The sequence below is a fragment of the Anthonomus grandis genome, chromosome 8, assembly GCF_022605725.1.
Source record: "Anthonomus grandis grandis chromosome 8, icAntGran1.3, whole genome shotgun sequence".
In the NCBI taxonomy this organism is placed as follows: Eukaryota; Metazoa; Arthropoda; class Insecta; order Coleoptera; family Curculionidae; genus Anthonomus; species Anthonomus grandis.
Genome location: NC_065553.1, coordinates 34570875 through 34583952, shown reverse-complemented (window position 1 = coordinate 34583952; position 13078 = coordinate 34570875). Strand labels below are relative to the sequence as shown.

The window sequence follows — 13078 nt, the reverse complement described above, 5'->3', positions numbered from 1 at the left end:
AATTTTTCGACATCTGATATTGAATTATTATTATGTACTATTGCTTCAAATAAATCTTAATAAGTGGGAAATTGGGATATTTCTCCAATAAAGGTTGGGACTGACAAGGGTGGCAAAGATACAAATTGACGAGAAAAACTACTGATTTGAGATGAATTACCATTATTTGACTGTGTGTCATTATTAGAATTAATAAATTTGAAACATGTTTCCTTAACAAACCAATAAAGAGTTTCGAAATCAGCCCTTATTTTATCTTGGTCCAAAAATAAGGCATCATCGTCATCCAATAGAGCAATAGTAGCATTATGATTCTTAAAAAATTCCTCATTAATAAATTCAATCTGCTGATAACGAACTTGCAAAGCAGACTTTATAAAGGTATCATTTCTTGAAGATTTTGCTACTTCATAAAGTTCACCAATTAGACTTATTTGAGTAAGTCGAAAAAGTTTAATTTTTTTCAATTTATCGTTCAATTAAACGTAATAAAAAACAATAGCAATTTATTCGATGTATAGATTAGTAATAAGATAGTATTAGAAAAAATTAATTGATTTTAGATTATCCGATAAATTCAGAAAGCTTTATATTTTATTTGTATTAAGGTGTAAAAAAACTATATTTTTTAGTATTAATTGACAATAATTGATTTTTAATAAATCAACCAATTCTCACGAAAATTCATTCGTGACTTCATTCACTTGTTGACTACTTAAACTATAAAGAGGACATTCAATCTGCAGTAGGTCGTCAACTAGACTAGGTATGTAGATCGTTTTGTGAAAATATGTGACTTTTGAGGATAGGATAGTTTTAGCAAACGTGGTTGAATTCGAGTGTAAGCACAAAGTAAGGGTGTCTGTGAACTTTAAAATGGGGCACTGTTGAACATTATTTAAATTACATTAGTATTTTAGTTACTTATTATTAGTACATTATTTAAATGTACTCCATTAATAGTAAAAAATGTTTCTAAGTAGCATTGATTTCCAGATTTTCAAATCACGATGGTAAGATAATATAAGAGGAAGAAGGAAACTGGGTTTACTGAGAAAGACATGGAGAAGGTGATAGCGGCTGTAAAAGAGAAAGAAATGTCTTTAAGAAAAACTGCAGAAGTTTATGGCGTAAAACATACTGCTTTGTTTTACCGCTTAAAAACAACCCAGGTAGCAGGTGTTTTCCTCTAAGCATACATTCAGACAAGTGTTTAATAATGATCAAGAACCTATGTTGGTAAAATATATTTTAACGTGTTCTAAACTACAATATGGCTTATCGTATAAAAATCTGAGGGTATTGGCATTTGATTATGTAAAAGCTATGTCTATAAAATATCCACCTAGTTGGGATACTAACAAAATGGCAGGGTTAGATTGGGTTCAAGGGTTTATGAGACGCCATCAAAATCTTAGTCTCAGAAGGCCTGAAAACACGAGTATGTCACGTGTTATGGCATTTAACCAAATTGCATTAACAGAGTTTCAAGATAATCTTGAGCACTGTTACGAAAAATATAATTTTCCTGCACATAAAATTTTTAACTTGGATGAAACGGGTATAACCAGTGTTGTGGATGCGCCAAACATTATTGCTGAAAAGGGAACTAAGCAAGTGGGCCAAGTTACTTCCGCGGAAAGGAGCACTCTTTTATCTATGTGGGCCATCGTGAGAGCAGATGGAAATAGTTTACCACCAGTTTTTATATTTCCACGAGCCAGATATCACCACAGTTTCCTCACAGGTGCTCCAGCTGGAAGCATAGGACTAATAAACAATCCTCCTAGCGGTTGGATGACAAAAACGTTATTTATAAAAGTTAACATATAAAATCTTTTACAAAATGTAAAAAATGAAAAAAATTTAATAATAATGGACAACCACGAATCCCACTGCTCGCTAAGTGCTATTAAATTTGCAAAAGAAAATGGCTTGGAGGTGGTCACTATACCGCCTCAGCTTGTAGTTATTGGCTTCAGCCACTGGACGTTTCAATAATTGCTCCTTTTAAGGCTAAATTAAAAATAGCGCGACATGATTATTTAATTTCGAATCCCGGAAAAGCCATAACATTCCATGACCTGGCTGGGCTGGCAAATATAGCTGCTATTCAAGCATCATTCACTCTAAAACACATAATATCTGGTTTTCAAAAAACAGGGATCTGACCGTTAAATAGAAATATTTTTTCAGTTAGTGACTTTGTTGCAGCAGGAAAAGCATCTACTAATGATGTTGCTGAAATATGAAAGGAAAAAAATGACTCTCTACCGTCCACTTCATCTGCAGCTCTGATCACTTCTGTAACATCAACTTCCACGACCTTATTAATGGAACCTGAAGTAATATCTCCTGAGGTGGTCAGACCATTTCCCGATATTTGTTCGACTTCCAAAAAGCGTCGCCTAAGTTGCAAAACAAAAAAGTCTCTGTTTCTTACAGATACACCGATTAAAGGTGCCATTGAAGCCGAAGCAGTTGCTCGGGAAACTAAGAAAAGAGTACAAAAGGTAGCCAAGAAGCCAAGAGTAAAGAGAGCAATATTGGCAGATAATGACTCATCATGTGAAGTTGCCATATCCCTACAAGATGATTCTGAAGAGGACATCTTCATTACTGGACTTTAAGCTGCAATTTAATAAATTTAATTTACGATAGATTTTTTGTAATAAAAATCAATAAAACTTCCAATAAATATGTACTGTTTATTTATGCCCCTTTGCCTGTTGCAAATATACCCCACAGTTCAAATATACCCCACAGCTGGGGTACATTTTACCAGTATGACATTTATTGTTTATTTGTGTGTCAAACAAAACACACTAAAATGTCAATAGTTTTTTTAGTCCGAGCTTAAAGTAAACATACTCTACATCTGGAAAAGCTGTTCCTCACTTTTATTTTGAAATTTAGATTTTTTTAGGACTTGGATTTTAGTAAATATGTTCAAAAGTGCCCCCTTCTCCCCTATTCATAAAAAAATAACATTTAAAGAAAAAATTTATCATCCTGTATGTTGGAAACTGTGTATTTCCGGACCCATGTTTATAGAAACTTTTTCTCATATTTTTTTACAAGGAATCACCCATTGAAATACCTCCGTCTATTTTTCGAACACCCTGTATATAAAATTGTATTTTAATAATTTCAAAAGACTTAAATTTGTGTGTATTTATGTTCTTCCTATTGTGATATCAATTTTAAAAATATAACAAATTATGCTGAAATGAATAAGTAAGTTTTATAGTACCCAAATTAAATTTTTGTATTAGCAAAGATTATTATAGCTACGCAATTGCGTAGCTATAATCTGCTTTGGTATTAGAGAATTTAAAAAAAAATTGATAATACATGAAAAAAGAGAAAAATAGAGCAAATCTGGCCTGATAAATCGTTTGATAAGCTTCGATACGTATGTCAGGATGGAAAAATGGACCGTATTTTTTAATTATTAATTGGAATAAAAGGTACTTACAATTTTCTAGATGAACACTCTTTAGCCGGCCAGCTTTCTGCTGCACTTCTTGTATCAGGTAAAAGGAAGGTGTGTTGGGAGAAGAAAAGAAGGTTGACACTGATCAAATTAAAATTTAATTGTACATAAATGATAAACTATACGCGACTGCGTTTTAAGATGCACTGAAGTTAATATTTTTAAATATTAAAAAAAAATAAGAACCTTCCGTCGAATTGATGTGAAATGCCTCTGTCGAGGACGATCTACAGAGTGTGTACAGCTTGTTTAAAAACATTATTTTATAAATTATAATATTAGTATTAATACAGCCAAATATAACGCATCGTATCAACCGGCAGCATTGTCGTTTCGCTCCGTAATTGCTCACAGTTTTAGTGTGTTAAGATTAATAGCAGAAATAAGAAATTTTCACTAGTAGTGCTTTGTAAGACTGCCAATCCAACGCCATATGTTGTTACTTAATTAGTGAACAGTAAATGTGTTAAAAGAGTGATTTAAAAGCAAACAATAGACCAAATATGTCTATATGTGTTTTTTGTGAGGAATCCATACCATCACGAAAAAAACTGCCATGTAGTGAATGTAAAAACGCTTCGCATATCAACTGCGTTCACAAGTCCGTCGATGTTGCCAATTTGATTTCTGAAGTAAAAGGTTTATCCTGGAAGTGTGATGAATGTGTTTCAAAATGTATTTCCATTGACCAATCACGTTTAAAACTTCTCGTAAATGAGCATGTACAATCATCACTGGCTTCTATTACTGCTGTTTTTGAATCCCTAAAATCTGATTTAGTTACTGTAATCTCTGAGAAGATCTTAAGTGTCAAGTCGGCGACTACTGCACCGGTGAGCTATTCAAGTATAGCAAAAAATAACACTCAGCCTGCTGTCTTGGTAGTGCCAAAGAACCAAGCCCTGAAAAGTTAGCTGATTCCTATGAAATTAAGGAACTTCACGGAATTAGTCCTAGGGTTCGTATAGTAGGTTTTAGGGAAAATTATAATAATGACGAATTTCTTAATTTAATTAAACAAATAAATAAAGATGTATTTTTTTCTGAATCCATATGTAATGTTTTTAAAATATGTACGACAAGAAAAAGCGACAAGGTATTTCAGGCTGTTGTTTAATTAGATAGAGCGACATATGGTGGGATCATAAAGGTGGGCACTGTTTTTGTGGGATATGATGCGTGCTCTGTATTTGATGGTGTTGAAGTAAATCGCTGCTTTAACTGTAATGAATTTAACCATTCTTCAAAAAATTGCATTAAAACTCAAATTTGTCCCAGATGTAGTGAAAATCACTCAGTAAAAGAATGCAAATCTTCCACATTAAAATGTTCTAATTGTGTTAATCATAATTCTCATAATCAAGCAACACTGTCAAATCGGATCATGCTGCTTGGGATATATAGTTCAGTTCAGAGATCTATTAGAATCTTTGATGTACCGCAAATAGTCCGTGTGCCGGTGTTGCTTGTATTGTCACATGACATGGATGTTTAAATCGCAAAATTTTATGTGGAAAGAGTCATAAAGTATTATTCTAAGCGATATTTAATCATTTCATTAAATAAATAAATGTTTTAAGCATTTTTTAAAGAATTTATACATTTGATTCGTAAAATGTGACTGCATGTGCCCACGTACTATTTTGTTAAACGCCTGACCTTAGTCACAGCCACTCAAGCGTGAAAAGTTGCACAGGTCCGGCCTTAAAATTTATTTGTATTTAAAACTGATTCGGACTTATTATATTATTTGGGATTTTTGGGTTTAGTTTTATTAAGTTAGAAATTCAGGATACATAGTTGATAGCAAAATAATATTTAATTTAAATATAAGATTTAAGTACGTTAAATGAGTTTAACCAAAAATTTTAATTACATAAGTTTAGTTTTTAGCGCCATCAGTCCTTTATAACAAGTCAAGTCTTTTTGCTTTGCAATATGTCAAGTTGGAATAATGTATTGACTACTGTTAACCCACCGCATAGCTTTCATCAAATAGTATTAAACAATTTTAAAACTGCTTTTCCTGTTGTCAATAGTAAGAAACGAAATATAAAACCTTGATATACTAAGGGTTTACGAGTATCTGAGAAAAATATGCGCTCCCTTTTTTACATTAGGAAATACGCTATAAACAATGTAACATTTTTAAATTATTATAACAGATACCGCAAGATTTACAGAAACTCAATCAGAATGGCTAAGTGGACCTACTTTCAAAGGAGGATAAATAATTCCTCCAACAGAGCAAAAGAGTCTTGGAAGATTTTAAATGAGCTTAGGGGTAAAAATAATGTCTTGGTTATTCCAAGTACCTTAGATTCCAATGTCCTCAATTCCTTGTACTGTGATATTGCTAGTAACCCTGCAGCCAATCTCTCACAAAAAATAGATCCCAGGAGCTATTTCAGCAAAGTTTTTGGGTCTTTCTATAGACAAGTTCCTTAAATTTGAAGACCATATTGTGAATGCATGTAGAAAAGTCTCATCAGGCTGCTACGCCCTCAGGGTTATTGCCACCAGTCTTAATTTCTCCATCGCCAGATCTGCATACTTCGCGATTATCGAGTCGCACCTTCGATATGGAATTTGCTTTTGAGGTTCATGTTCAAATTCACTTTTTAGTTCAGTGTTTGTACTCCAGAAAGGGGTCATTAGATATCTATGGGGGGCCAAGCCTCGTGATTCATGTCGCCCGCTTTTTGTAAATCATAATATTTTAACCCTGTGTTGTATTTTTATTTTGGAAACAGTTTGCTTAGTTTTTAGAAAATATAAACAGGAACTCCACTTAGGAAGCCACTATAATACGTGACAAAACTATTTGTTGAGGCTACCCATTCCTCATTTGGAACTTGTCCGTAGCTCTATCATATATGGAGGTAGAAAGCTGTTTAATAAACTTCCACTAGAAATAAGACAACTTAAGACTGAAAAAAGCCTACGTACAAGGACGAAAATATTTCTTGCTAGTATGCGTACTAAACTATGTAGCACCTAAACTATGATGAATTTTTAATGATTAGCATTTAAGTATTTTTCAAAGTTTTATATAATTTTATTTTATTTTAAATTAGTTTCTCGTTTTTATTCCTTTAATCTACAGTCTATTGGCTTTGTCTACAACTTCTATGTTTATATTGACAATAAAGCATTTTTGAGTTTAATGAGAGAATAGGTGACAAATTACTTAGGCCCATTTATTCTGTGGATTATGGCATGAAATAGTTACTTTTTGACACAAAAGTGTAAAATGCTTTGGTTTGTCTTCAAATTTTATATATTTCCTTTTTTTGGGAATTGAGATTTATTTTTACATGGTGGTGATTATTAATGGGGATTGTGGCCGCCATATTCAATGTCCTTTATTATATTTTTTTTTAATTAATACATATTATGATATATTATTATAATAATATACTCATGAAAACCCCCCATCTCTATATTTAGTACCAACTTCTTTTGATAAAAAGTAATTATGTAGTCAGAAAATTGGAAATATATTTTGTAAAATAAACTTTTACATTAAAAATCATCTAGCTGTCTATACTTTATGCGTTTAAAAGACACAAGTTTTACTTATAAAAAAAAAACACACTTTACATCCTTAATGTAATATTTATTAATTTGTTTGCCTCGTATTTAGTTATTATGCATATTAGGAGAGATTATATAAAAATTAACAAAAATAAATGCTTATACTAAAAACTAAAAATCTTATACAAAACACTACATTTTAAGAATACTGGATCCTAAAACTACTGTGAGGATACTAAATACTTTTATAAATTTAACCACTCTTTTGAATCTGGCCCAAAAAGTTAATACAAATTTTGTAAATTCTGTTTTTTGCCATCGTTCTTTAGCAGTTTCTTCCATTAAGGAAGGAAACAGTTTCTCTGTTGCCGCCATGGATTCCAACTTCGTCTCGAACATCAGCATATGGATTCTAAAGTATTACATTATATATACTTTATTGTGTCGCTGAAGGACAAACAGGGGCAGTAAGCTGAACAAAACAAAACTTTAAACTTGTTTAATTAATAAAAATAGGATTTTCTTACTATGGCAAAGAAGGGACTTTTTTCCAGAGAATGGAGGAAGAAGCAGTCTTCATTGTGTTGCTGAAGGACAACAGGGGTAGTTAGCTGTAAAAACACAAAATTTTAGACTTGTTTTCTTATTAAAAACAGTGTTTTTCTTACCATATCAAAAAAGAGATTTTCCAGAGAATGATGGAAGAAGCAGTCTTTATTGTGTCACTGAAGGACAAACAGGGGCAGCAAGCTGTAAAAATCAAAATTTTAAACTTGTTTTATTAATAAAAATATGGTTTTCTTACTATGGCAAAAAGGGGACTTTTTTTCCCAGAGAATGGAAATCATAGGACATCAATCATAAATGTATCATATCATGTTTCGGCTAAATAATATATGGATCATTCTTCAACCCAAATTTTGTAAATTTTAGTCAAATATTCTTTACACCACCTGACAATTCCATTACAGCAGTACTTTTGTTAACCATCTTAAGCTTAAATCCAGTTTTATCAGGTATCTCCGCAAGGTTGAGACTGAGAAATGTTTATCCCTTGCCAATAAGGTGTCTCTATGGTCAGAACCTCATTGTTTTTGTAATTAGAATACACACCTTTCCTTAGCAATTTGGCAATATCCATGTCAAGTCCCTTTGATTGTCCTGCATCTTTCCTTTTTATTATGTCTTTAATCCTTTTTTTTTACAGGCGTATTGTACTATAGGGAACCCTCGTTAAAAACGCTATTTTTTGCAAAGCCCTACAATCATTTGTGAACTGAGGATCATTCCTTAGATTGTTATAGATATTTAGACAAATTTGTTCTTTTAAAACTGCTTAATTTCCTCTGTAGCTTCTACTTCCCTTGCTTCTTTTTCCTTCCTCAATACTAGAAAATGAACTATTAGAACTATGTAAGTCTAAATCACTGTCCAGATCACTCTTATTGTTTTTATCACAAATGTTATTGTCTTTCTTGTACACCCACGGTCTCCACAAGCCCGCACAAACACTTTCCTCTTCATTTGCCAAATTTTCCTGCATATTTTTTCAGGGTCGAAACATTTTAAGGTCTTTAGGTATAATACCAAAACTAATCCACAAACACAAATAAAAAAATACTGTTCCTCCCAGTAAAAACTGCAAAAAATTTAGAGGAATACAGGACAAATTCTAAATTCTTTACTTTCATAAACGTGTAAAAAGCATAACCGGCAAAACACATCAAATAATAATCTCACCTGGCCCCCCTCCCAACTATTAAAGGTGATAGACCCATCCAACAATTATTTTAAAGGCGATAGACCCATCCTTAAACATCTCTTTAAAAACACGTCGAAAGTAATACAGAAACTGCCCAAAAATTTATTTGGGTACGGCCCCGTAATTCTTAAAATCAGTGGGATAGAGAGAGATACACAATCACTTGCACAGCCTAAAGTAGGAATTGTCAGAACGCAGGTGTTTTATCTTTGTTTAATAGACTGGCTAAAAAGAGGTGACAAGTCTGTGAGTGCTGGAAGTGTTTAAAATATTTTGTAAGATGCTTGGATTTTAGTCCGCGGTCAATTTTTTGATATTATTTTCTTGTGATATTATTTTCTTTCTAAAAATTGACATTTTCGAAAGAAAAATAAAAAATAGTATAAAACATGGGGTTTTACGTATATTTAAAATGATTTTATAGATAGACAATATAAAATTTTGCCATTTAAACATATATATCATGCAACAATAAATATGACATAGGCGCACGGACTAGTTAGTGCGGCATCTGCGACACATCAAAGATTGTAATAGATCTCTGAACTGGACTTTATCAGTCTTTTCGGTTTTCAAGAATGCGTGTGCAAAACTACGGGCAAATATTCTCGGCCAATAGCAATTAATCGATAATTTCATAGGTCAATATGCTGCTTCTGTACCTGCCCATCTAACGATTTTGAACTATGCTCCTGCATTGACCCCGCCCGTATTGATGGCGCCTACTGCGAGCAACCAAAATTATTATACTGCACCAGAGACAACCAAAGAGACGTGCAACTAGATAGAAATTATTATCCTATTGTTGTTGCTCTCTTTAATCTGTATATATTGTATTTCGTTGTCTCTCTCTTCCTTTATAAAAGGTGAGCTAAGGTGGCGCCACATTGGAGCTTGTGTCCAATTAATCTAGTATTTCTAAAATTATAATTAAGTACGGCAACAGTGCAATCCTTGCTCAACATGAACACGTGAATTTCAATATGGCTGAATAGTTGTTGTTGCTGATTAATTTTCTTTTGTTTTACATCATTAGTTGAGATTTTGGACGAGTGCTTAAATTTTACGTATTTTATTACCTATCGGATTTAGGTGAACTTGGTTACAGTAATTAGTAGTTGTAGTTTTTTGTGGGATACAGATTTTAGTGTTTTGACTTGTGTTAGGAACAGAAATATGTTCCATAAGGTAATTGTCAAGGCTGTAGTTAAAATAGGTATTCCATAGAGTGTTACACCAAGGGATAATTTTTTGGAATATTATTAATAGTACTGTGATAAGTAAAATCTTTCTATATTTTAATTGCATTTATGTGTATGCATGGTACTGTAACCCTCTTAAATTATAAATTATGAAAATAATTAAGAAAATGCATGCACATTTTATAGTTATACCAAAGTATATAGATTTTCACTATATGTATATTGTTAGACTGTGGATATACCATATACTGAAAATACAATACAAAACGTTTCAGAATTATATTTAGTTTATTTAGTTCCCCAATTTAAATGTTATTAAATTGCATTGTTTTAATTAAAGTCTGCCATCGTTCTGAGCAATTAAAAACATATCAATAACTTTTTATTTGATATAATTAAAATCAGCCGTTCTGTCTCAGAACATAATTATGATGTTCTGACTTGTGAGACATAACGGCTGACTTTAATTAAAATAATTCATTAAATGCTTAATAGCCGAGGTTTGAATCATGGCGGCAAACGCTATCTGCGCCATCTACGTTCACCTTTCACGAAGAGAGAGAAAGATGGAAAATAATCGGATATTTTATTAGCGCACAGTTGCGCGTCTCTTTTGGTTGTCTCTGACTGCACCGAGTACCGGACTTAGTAAGCGCTAGTGTTGGGAAATACAGTGATTTTTCGGTAACCGGTGAAGCGGCGACAGTAAATTCTAAATCACCGTGATTTTAAACAGTGATTTGAATCACTGCAGTGACTTGAGTATACATACATATTAAAGTTAAACCCAAAATGAAAATAAAAACTAAAAAACAAGAACAGCTGGGTATCTGGCAACGAATACGAATTAAGCAGCTCTTAACGGTTTTTTTTCATTGACAATCGTCATAATATTATTAATATTTATTGATTTAATTATCACACCTGAAGGAGGTAAAACCGTCATATTTGATTTCACTATCACCACTATCACCACATAAACTGCTCTCAGCTTAATGTGATTTAATTCTAATGAATTATTTTTAATGAATATATGTATATTGTCATATTATTATCTGTAAAAATAAAATCAAATTTCGGGTTTATGAATCACCTACATTCAAATATAAACATTTTTTATTAATCGAACACATAACATTATTTGTAATTTGTAATAAATTACAAAAACAATATAAAAAACTTTTTTAAAGCAAAACCAAAACGCATAATGAAAAAACAAAAAATTAAACTCTTTAAATAAATAAAATTAATAAAACAAAAGATAGCTTACTTTTTTCCTAATGAAAAATTTGCATTAAGAAAAATAAGTGTTTCAGCTTTGTTAGAACTTAATTTATTTCTACGCTTAGTTAATATTAAGCCAGCTTTGGAAAACAGTCTTTCACATGGAACCGATGTTGCAGTAACACAGAGTCTTTCCTTAACAAGTTCGCTTAGGTTGGGGAAGTTAAAATGCTGCTCTCTCCAAAATGTTAATGGATCCTCCTGTCTTGGCAAAATATCAAGTTCTAAATAACGCTGCACTTCGATAATGGATTTACTGGTTGCATTATGTTTATGTTGTTGCAGTGAACTTTCTTTACTATTTTGTAAATGTCCCCATATCGAAAATTCTCCTTCTTCTTCGTCAACTGGGTTTAAATAATCGCAGTTAGTAATTGCTTTTTTATCTCAATTTTAGCAGCAACTAAAGCGATTACCTGTTTTTTTGTATTGTCCGCTATTCCACTGTGTTGGAATGCCAGCAATTTGAATCGCGGATCCAAAAATGATGCCATAGCCAAAGTATTACTATTTTCGACCTGGTTTAATCTGGAATACAATCCGTCTTTTAACTTAGTTATCACACGGACTACACTATCGCCAAACTTTTTTTAGAAGATTGGCACAAACAACAAATAGGCCATTAACTAAAGGAATGACGTACGAACCTGTTTATTTTCTATTATTATAATTTTTTCCACTTATTGTTTGTGTTGTTTTTTCAAATGGACGCAATACTTTAGAAAGTTCCTTACATAGATTCCATTCAGAAGGACTTAAAACAGGCACATTTTCGTGGTCTAAAATTGCTATTGTGCTTTTTACAGCATTTTCTAAAGTTACAATGCGGTCAAGCATGTAAAATATAGAATTCCACCTAGTGGCTACGTCCTGAATTAATTTTAGTGGTTCAGCAGATGGATTAATTTGCTTTTGATATTCTGTTAGCTTTTGTGTAGCTATATAGCTTCGCCTAAAATGTCCAACAATTGTTCTAACTTTAGTAAGAAGATCAACAATATTGGGCTCAGACAAAGAATCTTTAACTATCAAATTTAATGTGTGGGCAAAACATCCAAAATGTTTCCACCCTAATTCCTTAATTATGGCGTTTTTAATATTGGAGGCGTTATCAGAAACTACCAAAATTATTTTATCTAACAGGTTCTAATCTGATACAATTCAGTTTATTGTTGCAGCTAAATTTTGGCCAGTATGATGACCTTTCATGGCTGAGCATTCAAGCAGCAAAGATCTTAATTGGAAATTGTCATCAATAAAATGACCAGTGAGTGCAATGAAACTTTCCGTATTGACTGAAGTCCAGCAATCAGTTGTTAAACATATTTTTTTAACACTACTATTTACCAATTGCCGACAATCGTTAAGTCACTCCACATATCGTGCAGGGATTAGTGTACTGGAAATTTTGTTCCTATTAGGAAGTTCATATGAGGGATTTAGTGCGTGAATAAAAATCTCTAAACCCTGTGTCCTCTACAATTCTGAAGCTCTGAAAATCTTTGAAGAACAACTGCAAAAATTTTTCGTTTATTTCGTTCACCGTTGATTTTCCGATTCTTTTTGGCAAGTATGTGTAACTTTTTGTTGAGTACTCGATTTTATCATTGCAAGCGATGTCACTGATGTGCCAAAAGTTGATGGAACGACAAACTGTGATGGTGTGTTATTGGTACTGGCACTAGCTGTATTTTCACTGCTGATAGGATTTTTAGTGTTTATGTCACCAGCTTTGCCGGGATTTAATGTAGTTAAAGAAACTGAGGGATGATTAGAGGTAATGTGTTTTCTTAGATT

The 13078-nt window shown here is 32.5% G+C and overlaps 1 protein-coding gene and 1 long non-coding RNA gene across 3 annotated transcripts in view; one reads left to right on the top strand and one right to left on the bottom strand.

The window, feature by feature from the left end:
* The window catches only part of LOC126739056 (uncharacterized), a 782471-nt gene that overhangs the window by 370441 nt on the left and 398952 nt on the right, over positions 1–13078 (top strand). The gene's annotated exons all lie outside the window — the stretch shown is intronic.
* On the bottom strand, positions 11096–11843 carry LOC126739077 (uncharacterized). The gene is made up of 2 exons (XR_007661543.1): positions 11698–11843; positions 11096–11628 (listed from the first exon to the last, which is right to left on the bottom strand). It is a non-coding gene; the product is annotated as an uncharacterized LOC126739077 (long non-coding RNA).